The following is a 22,547-nucleotide window of genomic DNA, read 5'->3' as shown; positions in this document are numbered from 1 at the left end:
TTGGCCTCAACAGATTCGATTACTGGACAAACATGAATAACTGTCGATGATTCTTGTGTCTGAAAAGTTTTCAGAGCAAGAATGATTCATTTTTTCTTTTTGCTTGTTAACAAATTAATAATTAATTGATCAAATGCCAAAATTGGATCTTCTATTTTGGGCACAGCAATTTTAAATTTACAAAGTTTGGAACAATTGCGTTGCAATTTTTGGCAAACCAAGTAACAAGAGTCACATGATGATCAGGTGGGAATTTCGGACTATTGTTCCGCACGATTGATAGGTCAATGGTCGACTGACATGCAAATGGGTGTGTAGTCAAAATTTGGATAGATTATTGTGAAGGCAGAAAGGGTAATTTCAATGTGACATCATAAGGGCTTTCTAAGAATGGACTTTTGGTTTATTTGTCTATAAGCATTTTTAATTTGATTGACAAATTTTATGAAATTGAAATAAAATTGACACCCATCTGATCTGTAAATAATGGTTCCAACGCAAACAAATATGCATAATGCATGTGTGTGTGTGTTTTTGTGTATCAATCTTACAAGATTGTTGACACCGACAGTGTGCCTGTCTGGAAATGGATAGTTATATGTGGATGGGATTGGGATATGTGGATGGGATTGAATATCCAGAGAATCCGTAAAATAAAATAGAAATATAATTTGATTATGAACATTATCTCTTTTGTCAAGGGAAATGGAATATAAAAATTTGATGTGCTGGGTTATGAGCAGCCATTAATTAATAGTAAAATTGTGAGTAATTTTGGGATTCCATTTTTGATAGAATGTATATGAGAATAACATCTATTTATGGATATGAGCTTCATAAAAGGAAATGAGGAAGTACAAAATCATCCAAATTTGGGAGAGGTCTTACACTGACTTCCCAGAATACTCTGCTCATGGATTTTATATATATAAACTTGAATTTTATCAGCATATAAATTGTGCTGTATGTATGGATGTGTTTTAGGCATAGATGATATGGGAAAAGAGTAAAGAAAATTTTGCTGGTTTGAACTATTGTGGGTTTTCAGTTCTGGAGTTTAAACAAAGTCACTGGTTAACAGATGAGAAAGGATAGTAAATAAATTATTCTCTGCTGGGCAAATTAAGTACGATATTACTAAGACTTATGAGAGCTATTGTTCCGCCTTACAGCAGTGGAAAATTATTGGGAAAAATTAGATCCAACATAATGAATCTATAAAAGAATGTGATAGGGATAATATCCTCAATTTGTACTAATTATTTGATTGTGGGTAAAGGAATTAAGTCATCGTAGTGGATTGTTAACAGCAGCCTGAAAATGTCCTGAGAGTGTGCATCCATGTAATCAGAAATCCCAGATTTGTTTTTACAAACAACATTTTGGTAGAGGTCTTGTGTGGAACACTTCCTTGGTAGATAAAAAACGGTACTGCATGCTGGCAGCCACTTTTGCGGCCAGTTAGGCCAAACAAATTGAGAGGAAATTGTAGTTAAATACGTAAGTTACACATGGCTATTTGTAAAAAAGGAAATTTGTTGAGATGGGAAACATTTTTTCGAAGGTTTATTAAGGTGTTATAATATGACATGTGGCAAGGCAAACTATTGGATGGGAAAATTAGATCTGGTTATAGAATAAATTTATTGACCCCTTGAAGTTAATTCCTCGAATCATTGTTTCACTGGCATTTTTGTTCACATTGGAAATAGTTTGGTAGAGCTTTGGTTAAAACCTTTGGTTGCGGTATCTTGGAACGAATTGATAAACCATAGGAGATTGATAAGAATAGAAACAAATATGGACCCAAAATATAAAGTTGGATTCATGCCTCTCATTGCAAGCAAGCACATGGGGCTAGGGTGGACGATCCCACAGAAAATGAGGCTGCACCTAGCAGCCCAGCAGAACATTCAGTGGCAGATAAATGATAGTCGTGATTTACAGTCATTTGAATTACATTTTAACACCCCTTGCATTGATAAACATTACATTTTCAACATGTGATATTCCTACTTGGGATAGTGACATTTATTTGCCTACATGACATACAATTACCTGCTGATATTAATACAACATGAGTGAAAAATGTATCACAACTACACTCATGATCAGGGGATTGAGTTCAACCCCGGGAGATAGGGGGATAAGGGTAAGACAAATAATCTGATTTATGTTACATATTAAGGGATTTTCTTTATTTACCTTTTAGGAAGCTTGTTAGTTTGGTATATAATGTTGAATGTCATCGACATATAATTATGTCATAGGTATGAATATATACAAGGAGTAGCAAACTTGTTTGTTGGTTTAGTAGTTATATTGGCAATTGTTTTAGTGGTGGCTTGCTTGAAAGCCTTAGTGACGGTGTGTTTGAATAAGGTAACCAACAACACGATGATAACGCATGAAGTGACAAATGAGGAAAGAAATGTGGAACCAGAAAAGGAAGACTTTTATGGCGACATAAATACTGAGATTAAAAGATTAAATCTAGTGATGTTGCAAATGAATACAGTAGAATTAAGATAATGGCATAACGACAATGTTATGAGTTGTGTCAATTACAATATCAGTGAACTCATATCACCACGAGTGACACACTGTTAGGAAAAAAAAAAAGAGGGAAAAGAAAAAGTGGAGAGGAATTATGGTAATAATACATTATGCTTAATTTGTTGGTTTGAGAAAATTGTTGTTGGGAATTAGGTATTCCTGTTTGTGATTGTAATCATATACAATTTATTTTCTTAGAGTAGTGCTAAAATACCTGCATGAGTTAATTTTTGAACTATATTAACCTGAAAGCAATTGTGGATGCTATTCTTAGTTTAGTAATAAAATACATACCTGATTGAATATTATTTGTGTGACGCATATAAATGAATATAACTTTTTGTGTTAAGGAAAAACAACAAATTGTTGAATGTGAAACTGTCGGAAGATATACATGATTATGCTGATTTCATGGTAAGATGCACCCTATCTGATTCAGTGTGTGTGGAAAGCAGATTCAGATGTGACTGAGCATAAGGATAAGACGAGATCACATTTTGAAGGGAGTGCTAACGGAATTGGGAAGAAGTTCGAGAAAGAAAATTTGTGGCTAAAAAATGAAGTTAATCGTGGCATACACCCTCTTTCTCAAAGAATGATGAAGACATTCTCCCGTGTAACTTGGAGATGAATGCTTACCTTCACCAAGGAAATTTATGTGACCATTTGCCTGGATCACACTGCAACATATGAAAGAAAGGCGATCACTTACTCTTGTTCGAAGGCTTCGAACATTCACCACATCAGAAGTTGCAGGACAACGACATTTTACCTGCAACCTCTGTGAAATGCGGGGACATATGTTATTACTTCACCAACGTCCGGGGAACCAGCATGGAGCTGCAAAAAAACGGCTGTGCCCTTGTCACAACAGCTGTGCACGATTCTGCTGGTTGCTCCTGGTAAGGACCATGAATGACCTGAACACCATGGTCCCAACATCATTGTGGATGCATCCGGCATCCCTGTTCCACATCTTGCTGGCCAATCAACGTCACACCAATACTTGCTGCCCACTCACAATGAGGGAGGAGGCAAGTCGACTACAACTGGGTGAAGGCCTTGTTCAGGAATTACTATGGTTTACAGCAAAAAGTGGCAAGAATGCTACAAGGAGAGCAGGGTCAGTCTATGACTCCGCAATGTTACCACAACAGCGAAATCCTACACGAAGTAGTGCAGGAGCTATGAAGACATTAGGAGAAAATGTTTCATACCTGGATTCAAACACAAGTGATCAGCCCTTCCTTTCAAACAAAGTCAACATTTGTGTAGAGGCAAACGTTTTTGCCAGATGGTGCAGATGCTTTACAAAACTTGAAAATGAAGTGAAATTGTTGTATCTTGGTGATGGTGAAGTGTTGTTTTGAAAATATATTTGTGATGCAAATGCAATAGATTGAACAATATGGAAGGAGTCAATGACCAACGAAATGTTTTGTGATTCTTGCAGGATGACGGTGTATGCCTAAGGGAATTTGATTACCAAAGTTATGATTATTTACTTATACTTGTAATGATGTTTACTTGCAGTGATTGATTATTTACTTATACTTGTAATGATGTTTACTTGCAGTGATTGATTATTTACTTATACTTGTAATGATGTTTACTTGTAGTGATTGATTGTTTACTTATATTGATGTTTAGATTAATGGTTAATATAAACAAAAACAAAAAGATGAGGGAATTGTGGAAGTGTAATTCAGTGTAACTTATTGATTGGCACTGGTAACTTATTGATTAAGACTGGTAACGAAGCAGATACATTTTACCTGCAACCTCTGTGAAAGCCGAGTTCGTAAATGAGTGTCAGGAATGTGCCCGAACATGGTAATCTCTTGTCCACCTGGTCACAGCCCCAGGCTGGAGCACCCTCCTACTGTGTAAATGGAAATCACAGCAGGAGGGGAGCGAGTTGATGCCAGGGCTTGGTGCAATACATGACCTCGGGGCATCAGCGGAAGAAGGATTAACGTTTCAGCGGACAGAGGATTAAGTCCAGTTCGTCCATATAAACTAGAGCAAACGTGGAGTCGAGAGGACTTGCTACGTGAAGCGCTGACCGAACGGGAGTGTCGGATGAACGAGAAGGACCAGCGAAAAGAGTTAACCTGATCCATTATATTATGCGGTATCATTTTAGTAATTGGATGAAGTGAATACAGTTAATAAACTAGACCTTTTGTAACCTGTGTCCGGTCATTGGAGTCCTGTGAGTCCCCCACTACAAATTCCACCACAATATGGAGGCACCGCTGAAATCAATTGTACAAGCAAGTAAAAGGTGAGTGTGTCTTGTTTAGTCCAATATGATTTACGAACTTGGAAGTTATGTGTACATACATGGGGGAGCAGGTGGTCTGGGGCTTCTTTGCGCACCGATGCCGCGATATAGGTGGCGTGAGCCATCACGAATGGGATTTCGATAAACGACTGTAGCAATTTATTCGTTTTTTTTCTAAATGATTTCTGTAAATACGTATTTTTGCGCTGGTTATTAAAGGGCCTTACTGTGACCTGGAAGCAAACGGAGCAAGTGTGCACCTTGCGACCGCTTGCTTCCAGGACGTGTAAGGCCGGTACACTCGTTTACCCATCCGCACACGTATAAAGTACTACTTTCTTTTTGCACTTGTTCGAAGCACTTGACTTGCTCGGCGCTCGGCGAGCGACAGGGAACCGGGAAACGGAATTATATTTATATATATATATATATTTCCAATATGGTACACCGGCCACAACGATTTTAGCGATTATCCGAGTTTTTTTTTTTAACGATTTCTGTAAATACGTATTTTTCCTGCGCTGTGTAATTCTTCTGACACGCGCCATGAAGAAACGCACCACTGATGTGCATGAAGCGACTTGTTTGCCGGTTCGGTAAGGTCCGTACACGTGTACAATCGTGTACACCCGTTTTAAATAGAGAATTTTTTTTCAGTTTTCCCGCCATAACTAAAACTCGTTCGATCAACAAATAAATTCATGACAGACAATCCCACCTCATGCCGGTCCAGAATTACTGTGAAAGATGGCGATTGGGAAAATAAATTGCATACCAACACTCCCTCACTGTCCCTCATTGTCCCTCATGTCCATTCCGGCACCCTGTCTCTTCCTCCCGCTCTTTTTCCCTCCCTTTACTTCCCGTTGGCGGACGTTTTGCGAGAAGCAAAGCGTTTTGCAGGACGCTTCCACGGAACCAGTGCTGTTTTTTTTTTTGACGAAATTTGCTAGATAAATAGCATGGGTGACACGGAACCAGTGCTGTTGTTTTTTTTTGACGAAATTTGCTAGATAAATAGCATGGGTGACACGGAACCAGTGCTGTTGTTTTTTTTGACGAAATTTGCTAGATAAATAGCATGGGTGACACGGATTAAATGATTTTATGATTATGAATTAATGAGGAAATGATTTTATATTTAAATATAAAAAATTGATCTGCTTGGTGTTAGTTTAAGGGCTGTTCCAAATTTATCTTGATTATGAGACAAAAACAGCAGAATGGGAATCAACAGACAATGGAACAGCTCGCGACGAGTGTTTGTGGGTGACAACCACCCTCTGGTCGAGGCTCATAGAAGGGGTGATGCTTACTGATTCGGCACGCTTACAATAGGTGTTAATGGTGGGATGTCAGAGGTTTTGGTGTGGGTTAATGTTCACACTGTTTTGGAAAATAATGCTCGATGCAACATGATCCTAAAAAAAGAACCCAGCCCTACATCGAAAGATCAGGAAGGGAAGGAATGGAAAATTTGTCAAGGTTTGAAATTAATCGGACAAGGGGGTCCCAAGGTATGGTCACCGTACTCGCAAGCCGTTCGCTTTGGCTCTGCGGATGGACCGAACCATTGCATGTAAATAGAAGGGGGGTTCTGTGGTCGTTCGCTTTGGCTTTGCGAATGGACCAAACCATTGCATGTAAATAGAAGGGGGGTTCTGTGGTCGTTCGCTTTGGCTTTGCGAATGGACCAAACCATTGCATGTAAATAGAAGGGGGGGTTCTGTGGTCGTTACTGCCACGTGGTTTCAAAGTTTTGTTGTTGTTGTTTGCACGCATGTTTTTTGCAAGCACGTACGGGCGAGCACGTACGTGCGGGCACGCCCTAGTATATATAAATTGAGGTAATATTAAGTTATGGAATTAATTGCTTTCAACAATGCAAAGGGTGATAAAATATGGGATTTTAATGGGATTTTTTAATGGGATATTGGTTTAGGAATGTTTAGAGGTCATTGCAATGTGATAATGACTTGTGACCATTTGTTGTTGAAACGTTTGGGACCATTCAAAGGTTGGGTTGTGCTAACGTTTCCACAACGTCGCTACAACGTTTCACTTTCGTTGTTGCAACGTTTTGCTCCAACGTTTTGGGAACATTCAAATGTTGTGTTTTGCCGACGTTTCCACAACGTCGCTACAACGTTTCACTTTCGTTGTTGCAACGTTTTGCTCCAACGTTTTGGGGACATTCGAATGTCAAGTGAATCGAATGAGAAATCAGGAATTATTTCATTATTAACGATTAATGAAGTACTTATTTAATTAATTACATTTCTTATTACATTACAGTAATTACATTACAGTAATTACCTGAGGTAATTACAGTAATTACAGTTCCGGTAATTACAGTAATTACAGTAATCATTACAGTAATTGCAGTAATCTTATTACAGTAATTACATTACATTAACTCAGGCACCTTTTGAGTAAGGAAGCTGATATTTGGACATGACACTGACCAAGTGATGTGGCTGTCAAGGAAAATATTGATTTATTGATTAATCATTTAATAAATTAACTCGTTGATTTATAAATGACTTATTTAATTAAAATTCCTCAGAGATACATCTTCGGATGAAATACTTGCAGATTGGTTATGCTATGAGCCAATTGATTAAGGAAAATATTTTGCGATGGCCATATTGGCAATTTCGTGGCCATATTCGTGGCAACTCAGTTAGTGCCACTGCACCTTTAAAATGCATCCCTGCGTTCATTTTTCGATCGATTGAGTTGAAATTTTGAACAATCGGATCTGGACTGTCGTTGTTAACGACTCTAGCACGCACTCGTCCAATCAGGATGGAGCGGTATGGTCCCCGGATCATCACTGCCCGCAGTTTTAATTAATTTTACTTTTTCTCTTGGGCATATAATTTTGAAGACATGCATGTCATGATAGAGGAAATGTTTGTTCTGTTAAACGGAATAAATGTTGTTTATTTGTGTGGGTGTGTATTTTTGTGTATTTGGATATATTTTCACGACTAATTCCAGTTATCGTCCTGCAAAAGGTCTGCTCGTTCTTTTCCTTTGAGTCGTAAATTCCTGTTGAATTCTCATTAAAAAGCGGAATTAAGTACGCTGTGTGATGATGGAGATCCTTGATGACGAATCAGGAATAGTGAATGAGCAGACAAATATCACGGATGGTACACCAGATAGGGAAAATGTAGATGAAACCCCTTTTGCTCAGGTGCTGTGTAGCGCTGCACAAAGATCCATATGAGCGGGGCCTGGGTGCTGTGTAATTAGTACACAAAGAACCAATTACTAGGGTGCTGAATAAACACAAAGATCCATTTTTGGAGCTGGTTCTCCCGGTGCTGTGATTTATTCAAAGAACCAAAATCTTGTAAGAATTAAGATATGATTTGTCGACATCATAAATACTTTAATATATGTAACGATTTTTGTAATGATCATCCTGCAAAAGGTCTGCTCGTTCTTTTCCTTTGAGTCGTAAAATCCTGTTGAATTCTCATTAGAATGCGGAATTAAGTACGCTGTGTGATGATGGAGATCCTTGATGACGAATCAGGAATAGTGAATGAGCAAACAAATATCACGGATGCTGCGGCTGGAGCAGGGGAAGCGATTTTTGAATTGTTCAGTGATTATTCGATATTGTTATGACTTATTGTCAATAGGTATACTAAGTGGCCATGAGGTAGCCTGTTGCTATGTACAGTTTTATTCTATTGTTGATTATACCACATAGCTGTGGTGATAAAGGAAATGTTCGTTTTAAATAGATGATTATGATAGGACCATGACTATAAAATCATGATGATTATTATGAATGATATCATAGGGTTCAAATGCAGAATGCTGCATGAACTTGGGAAAGAACTTTCAAGCCCTATGGGATAAATTGGGTATTACAAGCGATGGAGTTTCAAAATTTAGCATGATTGAAGAAATTTTACAGTCTTATTTCAGGAGTTTTACGAAATTTATATTGCCAAGAGATTTTGGATACTATTAAAAGAAAAATGATGAGATATTTTTCCCAATGAACTTTAATATCTGCCATCCATTTTGGCTGTCTCACGAATGAAGGATGAGTTGCCTTTAGTGGTTGCAAAGAAAATTTGTGGAGACCAGGCAAAATGGGGAAATATGTCAGATATGACCCTAGGACAGGACGGTGATTCATCAATTGACATGAGGTACGAACCAGAGGTGACGACCGATGAGTCGATCTCAGTCAATGGATGGACCTGTCCTGACATCATTGGGGAAAGGGCTTATGCAAGGAGTCATTCAAAATGATTAATTTGATTTATTGATGAATATTGATGAATTAATTGAAATTGAATAATTGATTGAATTGTTAATTGATTGAATCTAATTGATTGAATTTAATTGCATAAATTGAACTGAATAAATTGAATTGAATATATTGATTGTTTGATTGATGAAAATGCGGTCTCAAGAAAGAAGCTTTGATATCTTTGCGTGATATTAACAATGTGGAGACAACCTGGGAATATTGAGCAAGGTGGTGAGTTTATATACAGATATATATGTGCGGTTACCATTGTGTGATTTCCCCGTCAACAGAGCGGACACCTGAGGATTCACCCATTTCATACTGACCCTCCGGCTCATCTGCAAATACTGATCTGTGAGATTGGATTGTGCAAAAGCCACGGCTGAGGGAGATTCTCTGGAAATCACCGTGCGAACAGGTGGAGAGACCCTTCCTGGAGGTACGAGTGAAGCTTTAGAGGAACAAGCTACAACACATCCAACGCTACTTTGATAAAAGGCAGAATGGGAAATGGAGCCTGCAAGAATACACAAGGACAACCAGAGATTCCAAAAAAAGGTACTTGTACACATCATATGTACGACCGTTATGGTGCAGAAGCTATAAGGCAGGTCGAGAATTGGTATTTGTGGACAAAGGGACATGATGAGGAGTTTCCAAGAGATGGTACATTTGAGCGAAGTCGATTGGAAAGATTGGAACAAAGATTGAAAGCCAGGAAGAGACAGAATCTAACGGTAGACTGGCTTGCATTCCATCTTTGGGATGGTGAATCCAGACAACGGGAACAGCAAGAACGGATAACGGAACTAGAACTTAAAATAAAAAGGATACAGGATACAGTGGAGGAGACAAATGCACAACTGCCCTCGAAATTAGGAATGAAAGTCACAGTTGTCCCATCTGATTTCCAGTTGTCTCCCCAAAAAGGACGGTACAGAGAATTTTTTCGTGTTTCAGGAGATAACGAGAGATTGCAGTGGCAACTCAGGGATGTAGAGATGCAGCCCAGCAATACAAGTGCACAGGTGCACAGATCAGACAACGACAGAAACCGGTGTTTCGAGTGTGGAAAGATGGGACATTGGAGAAGAAGATGTCCGTATGTCAACAGGAAGACAAGGTCATGGGGCAAACCAAGATCAAGGGTACCAGTGCTTACCGGTACCTCAGACAATGATTAGGCCTTCATTGCTGCAAATCCCAAATGATGATTGGCCTCAACAGATTCGATTACTGGACAAACATGAATAACTGTCGATGATTCTTGTGTCTGAAAAGTTTTCAGAGCAAGAATGATTCATTTTTTCTTTTTGCTTGTTAACAAATTAATAATTAATTGATCAAATGCCAAAATTGGATCTTCTATTTTGGGCACAGCAATTTTAAATTTACAAAGTTTGGAACAATTGCGTTGCAATTTTTGGCAAACCAAGTAACAAGAGTCACATGATGATCAGGTGGGAATTTCGGACTATTGTTCCGCACGATTGATAGGTCAATGGTCGACTGACATGCAAATGGGTGTGTAGTCAAAATTTGGATAGATTATTGTGAAGGCAGAAAGGGTAATTTCAATGTGACATCATAAGGGCTTTCTAAGAATGGACTTTTGGTTTATTTGTCTATAAGCATTTTTAATTTGATTGACAAATTTTATGAAATTGAAATAAAATTGACACCCATCTGATCTGTAAATAATGGTTCCAACGCAAACAAATATGCATAATGCATGTGCGTGTGTGTTTTTGTGTATCAATCTTACAAGATTGTTGACACCGACAGTGTGCCTGTCTGGAAATGGATAGTTATATGTGGATGGGATTGGGATATGTGGATGGGATTGAATATCCAGAGAATCCGTAAAATAAAATAGAAATATAATTTGATTATTTATGAACATTATCTCTTTTGTCAAGGGAAATGGAATATAAAAATTTGATGTGCTGGGTTATGAGCAGCCATTAATTAATAGTAAAATTGTGAGTAATTTTGGGATTCCATTTTTGATAGAATGTATATGAGAATAACATCTATTTATGGATATGAGCTTCATAAAAGGAAATGAGGAAGTACAAAATCATCCAAATTTGGGAGAGGTCTTACACTGACTTCCCAGAATACTCTGCTCATGGATTTTATATATATAAACTTGAATTTTATCAGCATATAAATTGTGCTGTATGTATGGATGTGTTTTAGGCATAGATGATATGGGAAAAGAGTAAAGAAAATTTTGCTGGTTTGAACTATTGTGGGTTTTCAGTTCTGGAGTTTAAACAGTCACTGGTTAACAGATGAGAAAGGATAGTAAATAAATTATTCTCTGCTGGGCAAATTAAGTACGATATTACTAAGACTTATGAGAGCTATTGTTCCGCCTTACAGCAGTGGAAAATTATTGGGAAAAATTAGATCCAACATAATGAATCTATAAAAGAATGTGATAGGGATAATATCCTCAATTTGTACTAATTATTTGATTGTGGGTAAAGGAATTAAGTCATCGTAGTGGATTGTTAACAGCAGCCTGAAAATGTCCTGAGAGTGTGCATCCATGTAATCAGAAATCCCAGATTTGTTTTTACAAACAACATTTTGGTAGAGGTCTTGTGTGGAACACTTCCTTGGTAGATAAAAAACGGTACTGCATGCTGGCAGCCACTTTTGCGGCCAGTTAGGCCAAACAAATTGAGAGGAAATTGTAGTTAAATACGTAAGTTACACATGGCTATTTGTAAAAAAGGAAATTTGTTGAGATGGGAAACATTTTTTCGAAGGTTTATTAAGGTGTTATAATATGACATGTGGCAAGGCAAACTATTGGATGGGAAAATTAGATCTGGTTATAGAATAAATTTATTGACCCCTTGAAGTTAATTCCTCGAATCATTGTTTCACTGGCATTTTTGTTCACATTGGAAATAGTTTGGTAGAGCTTTGGTTAAAACCTTTGGTTGCGGTATCTTGGAACGAATTGATAAACCATAGGAGATTGATAAGAATAGAAACAAATATGGACCCAAAATATAAAGTTGGATTCATGCCTCTCATTGCAAGCAAGCACATGGGGCTAGGGTGGACGATCCCACAGAAAATGAGGCTGCACCTAGCAGCCCAGCAGAACATTCAGTGGCAGATAAATGATAGTCGTGATTTACAGTCATTTGAATTACATTTTAACACCCCTTGCATTGATAAACATTACATTTTCAACATGTGATATTCCTACTTGGGATAGTGACATTTATTTGCCTACATGACATACAATTACCTGCTGATATTAATACAACATGAGTGAAAAATGTATCACAACTACACTCATGATCAGGGGATTGAGTTCAACCCCGGGAGATAGGGGGATAAGGGTAAGACAAATAATCTGATTTATGTTACATATTAAGGGATTTTCTTTATTTACCTTTTAGGAAGCTTGTTAGTTTGGTATATAATGTTGAATGTCATCGACATATAATTATGTCATAGGTATGAATATATACAAGGAGTAGCAAACTTGTTTGTTGGTTTAGTAGTTATATTGGCAATTGTTTTAGTGGTGGCTTGCTTGAAAGCCTTAGTGACGGTGTGTTTGAATAAGGTAACCAACAACACGATGATAACGCATGAAGTGACAAATGAGGAAAGAAATGTGGAACCAGAAAAGGAAGACTTTTATGGCGACATAAATACTGAGATTAAAAGATTAAATCTAGTGATGTTGCAAATGAATACAGTAGAATTAAGATAATGGCATAACGACAATGTTATGAGTTGTGTCAATTACAATATCAGTGAACTCATATCACCACGAGTGACACACTGTTAGGAAAAAAAAAAAGAGGGAAAAGAAAAAGTGGAGAGGAATTATGGTAATAATACATTATGCTTAATTTGTTGGTTTGAGAAAATTGTTGTTGGGAATTAGGTATTCCTGTTTGTGATTGTAATCATATACAATTTATTTTCTTAGAGTAGTGCTAAAATACCTGCATGAGTTAATTTTTGAACTATATTAACCTGAAAGCAATTGTGGATGCTATTCTTAGTTTAGTAATAAAATACATACCTGATTGAATATTATTTGTGTGACGCATATAAATGAATATAACTTTTTGTGTTAAGGAAAAACAACAAATTGTTGAATGTGAAACTGTCGGAAGATATACATGATTATGCTGATTTCATGGTAAGATGCACCCTATCTGATTCAGTGTGTGTGGAAAGCAGATTCAGATGTGACTGAGCATAAGGATAAGACGAGATCACATTTTGAAGGGAGTGCTAACGGAATTGGGAAGAAGTTCGAGAAAGAAAATTTGTGGCTAAAAAATGAAGTTAATCGTGGCATACACCCTCTTTCTCAAAGAATGATGAAGACATTCTCCCGTGTAACTTGGAGATGAATGCTTACCTTCACCAAGGAAATTTATGTGACCATTTGCCTGGATCACACTGCAACATATGAAAGAAAGGCGATCACTTACTCTTGTTCGAAGGCTTCGAACATTCACCACATCAGAAGTTGCAGGACAACGACATTTTACCTGCAACCTCTGTGAAATGCGGGGACATATGTTATTACTTCACCAACGTCCGGGGAACCAGCATGGAGCTGCAAAAAAACGGCTGTGCCCTTGTCACAACAGCTGTGCACGATTCTGCTGGTTGCTCCTGGTAAGGACCATGAATGACCTGAACACCATGGTCCCAACATCATTGTGGATGCATCCGGCATCCCTGTTCCACATCTTGCTGGCCAATCAACGTCACACCAATACTTGCTGCCCACTCACAATGAGGGAGGAGGCAAGTCGACTACAACTGGGTGAAGGCCTTGTTCAGGAATTACTATGGTTTACAGCAAAAAGTGGCAAGAATGCTACAAGGAGAGCAGGGTCAGTCTATGACTCCGCAATGTTACCACAACAGCGAAATCCTACACGAAGTAGTGCAGGAGCTATGAAGACATTAGGAGAAAATGTTTCATACCTGGATTCAAACACAAGTGATCAGCCCTTCCTTTCAAACAAAGTCAACATTTGTGTAGAGGCAAACGTTTTTGCCAGATGGTGCAGATGCTTTACAAAACTTGAAAATGAAGTGAAATTGTTGTATCTTGGTGATGGTGAAGTGTTGTTTTGAAAATATATTTGTGATGCAAATGCAATAGATTGAACAATATGGAAGGAGTCAATGACCAACGAAATGTTTTGTGATTCTTGCAGGATGACGGTGTATGCCTAAGGGAATTTGATTACCAAAGTTATGATTATTTACTTATACTTGTAATGATGTTTACTTGCAGTGATTGATTATTTACTTATACTTGTAATGATGTTTACTTGCAGTGATTGATTATTTACTTATACTTGTAATGATGTTTACTTGTAGTGATTGATTGTTTACTTATATTGATGTTTAGATTAATGGTTAATATAAACAAAAACAAAAAGATGAGGGAATTGTGGAAGTGTAATTCAGTGTAACTTATTGATTGGCACTGGTAACTTATTGATTAAGACTGGTAACGAAGCAGATACATTTTACCTGCAACCTCTGTGAAAGCCGAGTTCGTAAATGAGTGTCAGGAATGTGCCCGAACATGGTAATCTCTTGTCCACCTGGTCACAGCCCCAGGCTGGAGCACCCTCCTACTGTGTAAATGGAAATCACAGCAGGAGGGGAGCGAGTTGATGCCAGGGCTTGGTGCAATACATGACCTCGGGGCATCAGCGGAAGAAGGATTAACGTTTCAGCGGACAGAGGATTAAGTCCAGTTCGTCCATATAAACTAGAGCAAACGTGGAGTCGAGAGGACTTGCTACGTGAAGCGCTGACCGAACGGGAGTGTCGGATGAACGAGAAGGACCAGCGAAAAGAGTTAACCTGATCCATTATATTATGCGGTATCATTTTAGTAATTGGATGAAGTGAATACAGTTAATAAACTAGACCTTTTGTAACCTGTGTCCGGTCATTGGAGTCCTGTGAGTCCCCCACTACAAATTCCACCACAATATGGAGGCACCGCTGAAATCAATTGTACAAGCAAGTAAAAGGTGAGTGTGTCTTGTTTAGTCCAATATGATTTACGAACTTGGAAGTTATGTGTACATACATGGGGGAGCAGGTGGTCTGGGGCTTCTTTGCGCACCGATGCCGCGATATAGGTGGCGTGAGCCATCACGAATGGGATTTCGATAAACGACTGTAGCAATTTATTCGTTTTTTTTCTAAATGATTTCTGTAAATACGTATTTTTGCGCTGGTTATTAAAGGGCCTTACTGTGACCTGGAAGCAAACGGAGCAAGTGTGCACCTTGCGACCGCTTGCTTCCAGGACGTGTAAGGCCGGTACACTCGTTTACCCATCCGCACACGTATAAAGTACTACTTTTTTTTTGCACTTGTTCGAAGCACTTGACTTGCTCGGCGCTCGGCGAGCGACAGGGAACCGGGAAACGGAATTATATATATATATATATATATTTCCAATATGGTACACCGGCCACAACGATTTTAGCGATATCCGAGTTTTTTTTTTTTACGATTTCTGTAAATACGTATTTTTCCTGCGCTGTGTAATTCTTCTGACACGCGCCACGAAGAAACGCACCACTGATGTGCATGAAGCGACTTGTTTGCCGGTTCGGTAAGGTCCGTACACGTGTACAATCGTGTACACCCGTTTTAAATAGAGAATTTTTTTTCAGTTTTCCCGCCATAACTAAAACTCGTTCGATCAACAAATAAATTCATGACAGACAATCCCACCTCATGCCGGTCCAGAATTACTGTGAAAGATGGCGATTGGGAAAAAAATTGCATACCAACACTCCCTCACTGTCCCTCATTGTCCCTCATGTCCATTCTGGCACCCTGTCTCTTCCTCCCGCTCTTTTTCCCTCCCTTTACTTCCCGTTGGCGGACGTTTTGCGAGAAGCAAAGCGTTTTGCAGGACGCTTCCACGGAACCAGTGCTGTTGTTTTTTTTTGACGAAATTTGCTAGATAAATAGCATGGGTGACACGGAACCAGTGCTGTTGTTTTTTTTTGACGAAATTTGCTAGATAAATAGCATGGGTGACACGGAACCAGTGCTGTTGTTTTTTTTGACGAAATTTGCTAGATAAATAGCATGGGTGACACGGATTAAATGATTTTATGATTATGAATTAATGAGGAAATGATTTTATATTTAAATATAAAAAATTGATCTGCTTGGTGTTAGTTTAAGGGCTGTTCCAAATTTATCTTGATTATGAGACAAAAACAGCAGAATGGGAATCAACAGACAATGGAACAGCTCGCGACGAGTGTTTGTGGGTGACAACCACCCTCTGGTCGAGGCTCATAGAAGGGGTGATGCTTACTGATTCGGCACGCTTACAATAGGTGTTAATGGTGGGATGTCAGAGGTTTTGGTGTGGGTTAATGTTCACACTGTTTTGGAAAATAATGCTCGATGCAACATGATCCTAAAAAAAGAACCCAGCCCTACATCGAAAGATCAGGAAGGGAAGGAATGGAAAATTTGTCAAGGTTTGAAATTAATCGGACAAGGGGGTCCCAAGGTATGGTCACCGTACTCGCAAGCCGTTCGCTTTGGCTCTGCGGATGGACCGAACCATTGCATGTAAATAGAAGGGGGGTTCTGTGGTCGTTCGCTTTGGCTTTGCGAATGGACCAAACCATTGCATGTAAATAGAAGGGGGGTTCTGTGGTCGTTCGCTTTGGCTTTGCGAATGGACCAAACCATTGCATGTAAATAGAAGGGGGGGTTCTGTGGTCGTTACTGCCACGTGGTTTCAAAGTTTTGTGTTGTTGTTTGCACGCATGTTTTTTGCAAGCACGTACGGGCGAGCACGTACGTGCGGGCACGCCCTAGTATATATAAATTGAGGTAATATTAAGTTATGGAATTAATTGCTTTCAACAATGCAAAGGGTGATAAAATATGGGATTTTAATGGGATTTTTTAATGGGATATTGGTTTAGGAATGTTTAGAGGTCATTGCAATGTGATAATGACTTGTGACCATTTGTTGTTGAAACGTTTGGGACCATTCAAAGGTTGGGTTGTGCTAACGTTTCCACAACGTCGCTACAACGTTTCACTTTCGTTGTTGCAACGTTTTGCTCCAACGTTTTGGGAACATTCAAATGTTGTGTTTTGCCGACGTTTCCACAACGTCGCTACAACGTTTCACTTTCGTTGTTGCAACGTTTTGCTCCAACGTTTTGGGGACATTCGAATGTCAAGTGAATCGAATGAGAAATCAGGAATTATTTCATTATTAACGATTAATGAAGTACTTATTTAATTAATTACATTTCTTATTACATTACAGTAATTACATTACAGTAATTACCTGAGGTAATTACAGTAATTACAGTTCCGGTAATTACAGTAATTACAGTAATCATTACAGTAATTGCAGTAATCTTATTACAGTAATTACATTACATTAACTCAGGCACCTTTTGAGTAAGGAAGCTGATATTTGGACATGACACTGACCAAGTGATGTGGCTGTCAAGGAAAATATTGATTTATTGATTAATCATTTAATAAATTAACTCGTTGATTTATAAATGACTTATTTAATTAAAATTCCTCAGAGATACATCTTCAGATGAAATACTTGCAGATTGGTTATGCTATGAGCCAATTGATTAAGGAAAATATTTTGCGATGGCCATATTGGCAATTTCGTGGCCATATTCGTGGCAACTCAGTTAGTGCCACTGCACCTTTAAAATGCATCCCTGCGTTCATTTTTCGATCGATTGAGTTGAAATTTTGAACAATCGGATCTGGACTGTCGTTGTTAACGACTCTAGCACGCACTCGTCCAATCAGGATGGAGCGGTATGGTCCCCGGATCATCACTGCCCGCAGTTTTAATTAATTTTACTTTTTCTCTTGGGCATATAATTTTGAAGACATGCATGTCATGATAGAGGAAATGTTTGTTCTGTTAAACGGAATAAATGTTGTTTATTTGTGTGGGTGTGTATTTTTGTGTATTTGGATATATTTTCACGACTAATTCCAGTTATCGTCCTGCAAAAGGTCTGCTCGTTCTTTTCCTTTGAGTCGTAAATTCCTGTTGAATTCTCATTAAAAAGCGGAATTAAGTACGCTGTGTGATGATGGAGATCCTTGATGACGAATCAGGAATAGTGAATGAGCAGACAAATATCACGGATGGTACACCAGATAGGGAAAATGTAGATGAAACCCCTTTTGCTCAGGTGCTGTGTAGCGCTGCACAAAGATCCATATGAGCGGGGCCTGGGTGCTGTGTAATTAGTACACAAAGAACCAATTACTAGGGTGCTGAATAAACACAAAGATCCATTTTTGGAGCTGGTTCTCCCGGTGCTGTGATTTATTCAAAGAACCAAAATCTTGTAAGAATTAAGATATGATTTGTCGACATCATAAATACTTTAATATATGTAACGATTTTTGTAACGATCATCCTGCAAAAGGTCTGCTCGTTCTTTTCCTTTGAGTCGTAAAATCCTGTTGAATTCTCATTAGAATGCGGAATTAAGTACGCTGTGTGATGATGGAGATCCTTGATGACGAATCAGGAATAGTGAATGAGCAAACAAATATCACGGATGCTGCGGCTGGAGCAGGGGAAGCGATTTTTGAATTGTTCAGTGATTATTCGATATTGTTATGACTTATTGTCAATAGGTATACTAAGTGGCCATGAGGTAGCCTGTTGCTATGTACAGTTTTATTCTATTGTTGATTATACCACATAGCTGTGGTGATAAAGGAAATGTTCGTTTTAAATAGATGATTATGATAGGACCATGACTATAAAATCATGATGATTATTATGAATGATATCATAGGGTTCAAATGCAGAATGCTGCATGAACTTGGGAAAGAACTTTCAAGCCCTATGGGATAAATTGGGTATTACAAGCGATGGAGTTTCAAAATTTAGCATGATTGAAGAAATTTTACAGTCTTATTTCAGGAGTTTTACGAAATTTATATTGCCAAGAGATTTTGGATACTATTAAAAGAAAAATGATGAGATATTTTTCCCAATAAACTTTAATATCTGCCATCCATTTTGGCTGTCTCACGAATGAAGGATGAGTTGCCTTTAGTGGTTGCAAAGAAAATTTGTGGAGACCAGGCAAAATGGGGAAATATGTCAGATATGACCCTAGGACAGGACGGTGATTCATCAATTGACATGAGGTACGAACCAGAGGTGACGACCGATGAGTCGATCTCAGTCAATGGATGGACCTGTCCTGACATCATTGGGGAAAGGGCTTATGCAAGGAGTCATTCAAAATGATTAATTTGATTTATTGATGAATATTGATGAATTAATTGAAATTGAATAATTGATTGAATTGTTAATTGATTGAATCTAATTGATTGAATTTAATTGCATAAATTGAACTGAATAAATTGAATTGAATATATTGATTGTTTGATTGATGAAAATGCGGTCTCAAGAAAGAAGCTTTGATATCTTTGCGTGATATTAACAATGTGGAGACAACCTGGGAATATTGAGCAAGGTGGTGAGTTTATATACAGATATATATGTGCGGTTACCATTGTGTGATTTCCCCGTCAACAGAGCGGACACCTGAGGATTCACCCATTTCATACTGACCCTCCGGCTCATCTGCAAATACTGATCTGTGAGATTGGATTGTGCAAAAGCCACGGCTGAGGGAGATTCTCTGGAAATCACCGTGCGAACAGGTGGAGAGACCCTTCCTGGAGGTACGAGTGAAGCTTTAGAGGAACAAGCTACAACACATCCAACGCTACTTTGATAAAAGGCAGAATGGGAAATGGAGCCTGCAAGAATACACAAGGACAACCAGAGATTCCAAAAAAAGGTACTTGTACACATCATATGTACGACCGTTATGGTGCAGAAGCTATAAGGCAGGTCGAGAATTGGTATTTGTGGACAAAGGGACATGATGAGGAGTTTCCAAGAGATGGTACATTTGAGCGAAGTCGATTGGAAAGATTGGAACAAAGATTGAAAGCCAGGAAGAGACAGAATCTAACGGTAGACTGGCTTGCATTCCATCTTTGGGATGGTGAATCCAGACAACGGGAACAGCAAGAACGGATAACGGAACTAGAACTTAAAATAAAAAGGATACAGGATACAGTGGAGGAGACAAATGCACAACTGCCCTCGAAATTAGGAATGAAAGTCACAGTTGTCCCATCTGATTTCCAGTTGTCTCCCCAAAAAGGACGGTACAGAGAATTTTTTCGTGTTTCAGGAGATAACGAGAGATTGCAGTGGCAACTCAGGGATGTAGAGATGCAGCCCAGCAATACAAGTGCACAGGTGCACAGATCAGACAACGACAGAAACCGGTGTTTCGAGTGTGGAAAGATGGGACATTGGAGAAGAAGATGTCCGTATGTCAACAGGAAGACAAGGTCATGGGGCAAACCAAGATCAAGGGTACCAGTGCTTACCGGTACCTCAGACAATGATTAGGCCTTCATTGCTGCAAATCCCAAATGATGATTGGCCTCAACAGATTCGATTACTGGACAAACATGAATAACTGTCGATGATTCTTGTGTCTGAAAAGTTTTCAGAGCAAGAATGATTCATTTTTTCTTTTTGCTTGTTAACAAATTAATAATTAATTGATCAAATGCCAAAATTGGATCTTCTATTTTGGGCACAGCAATTTTAAATTTACAAAGTTTGGAACAATTGCGTTGCAATTTTTGGCAAACCAAGTAACAAGAGTCACATGATGATCAGGTGGGAATTTCGGACTATTGTTCCGCACGATTGATAGGTCAATGGTCGACTGACATGCAAATGGGTGTGTAGTCAAAATTTGGATAGATTATTGTGAAGGCAGAAAGGGTAATTTCAATGTGACATCATAAGGGCTTTCTAAGAATGGACTTTTGGTTTATTTGTCTATAAGCATTTTTAATTTGATTGACAAATTTTATGAAATTGAAATAAAATTGACACCCATCTGATCTGTAAATAATGGTTCCAACGCAAACAAATATGCATAATGCATGTGTGTGTGTGTTTTTGTGTATCAATCTTACAAGATTGTTGACACCGACAGTGTGCCTGTCTGGAAATGGATAGTTATATGTGGATGGGATTGGGATATGTGGATGGGATTGAATATCCAGAGAATCCGTAAAATAAAATAGAAATATAATTTGATTATGAACATTATCTCTTTTGTCAAGGGAAATGGAATATAAAAATTTGATGTGCTGGGTTATGAGCAGCCATTAATTAATAGTAAAATTGTGAGTAATTTTGGGATTCCATTTTTGATAGAATGTATATGAGAATAACATCTATTTATGGATATGAGCTTCATAAAAGGAAATGAGGAAGTACAAAATCATCCAAATTTGGGAGAGGTCTTACACTGACTTCCCAGAATACTCTGCTCATGGATTTTATATATATAAACTTGAATTTTATCAGCATATAAATTGTGCTGTATGTATGGATGTGTTTTAGGCATAGATGATATGGGAAAAGAGTAAAGAAAATTTTGCTGGTTTGAACTATTGTGGGTTTTCAGTTCTGGAGTTTAAACAAAGTCACTGGTTAACAGATGAGAAAGGATAGTAAATAAATTATTCTCTGCTGGGCAAATTAAGTACGATATTACTAAGACTTATGAGAGCTATTGTTCCGCCTTACAGCAGTGGAAAATTATTGGGAAAAATTAGATCCAACATAATGAATCTATAAAAGAATGTGATAGGGATAATATCCTCAATTTGTACTAATTATTTGATTGTGGGTAAAGGAATTAAGTCATCGTAGTGGATTGTTAACAGCAGCCTGAAAATGTCCTGAGAGTGTGCATCCATGTAATCAGAAATCCCAGATTTGTTTTTACAAACAACATTTTGGTAGAGGTCTTGTGTGGAACACTTCCTTGGTAGATAAAAAACGGTACTGCATGCTGGCAGCCACTTTTGCGGCCAGTTAGGCCAAACAAATTGAGAGGAAATTGTAGTTAAATACGTAAGTTACACATGGCTATTTGTAAAAAAGGAAATTTGTTGAGATGGGAAACATTTTTTCGAAGGTTTATTAAGGTGTTATAATATGACATGTGGCAAGGCAAACTATTGGATGGGAAAATTAGATCTGGTTATAGAATAAATTTATTGACCCCTTGAAGTTAATTCCTCGAATCATTGTTTCACTGGCATTTTTGTTCACATTGGAAATAGTTTGGTAGAGCTTTGGTTAAAACCTTTGGTTGCGGTATCTTGGAACGAATTGATAAACCATAGGAGATTGATAAGAATAGAAACAAATATGGACCCAAAATATAAAGTTGGATTCATGCCTCTCATTGCAAGCAAGCACATGGGGCTAGGGTGGACGAT

The sequence above is a fragment of the Myxine glutinosa genome, chromosome 6, assembly GCF_964187855.1.
Source record: "Myxine glutinosa chromosome 6, kmMyxGlut1.1, whole genome shotgun sequence".
Lineage (NCBI taxonomy): Eukaryota > Metazoa > Chordata > Myxini > Myxiniformes > Myxinidae > Myxine > Myxine glutinosa.
The sequence above is the reverse complement of the archived record's forward strand: the minus strand, read 5'-3'. Positions refer to the sequence as shown.